The sequence below is a fragment of the Arachis duranensis genome, chromosome 3, assembly GCF_000817695.3.
Source record: "Arachis duranensis cultivar V14167 chromosome 3, aradu.V14167.gnm2.J7QH, whole genome shotgun sequence".
Lineage (NCBI taxonomy): Eukaryota > Viridiplantae > Streptophyta > Magnoliopsida > Fabales > Fabaceae > Arachis > Arachis duranensis.
The window spans coordinates 14,305,733-14,306,070 of NC_029774.3; positions in this window are offsets into that span (position 1 = coordinate 14,305,733).

Genomic DNA, 338 nt, shown 5'->3' on the forward strand with positions numbered 1-338 from the left:
GCAAGGGTTTCACCGTTGTCAGTGGCTACCTCCCATCCTCTCAGTGGAAATGTTCAACGCACCCTGTCACGGCACGGCTATCCATCTATCGGTTCTCAATCAGGCCGGAATAGAATCCAGTGATTCTTTTGCGTCTGTTACTAACGCCCCGCCTTCAGGAGTTTGAAGCTCGTCACAGTCATTCAATCATTGAATCCTACTCAGAATACCACAGACAAGGTTAGACCTTCCGGATTCTCTTGAATGCGGCCATCAGTTCTAGCCTATACCACGAAGACTCTGATCTCACGGAATGGCTGGCTCGGTTGTCAGGCGATCAACCATGCATCGTGTATCAG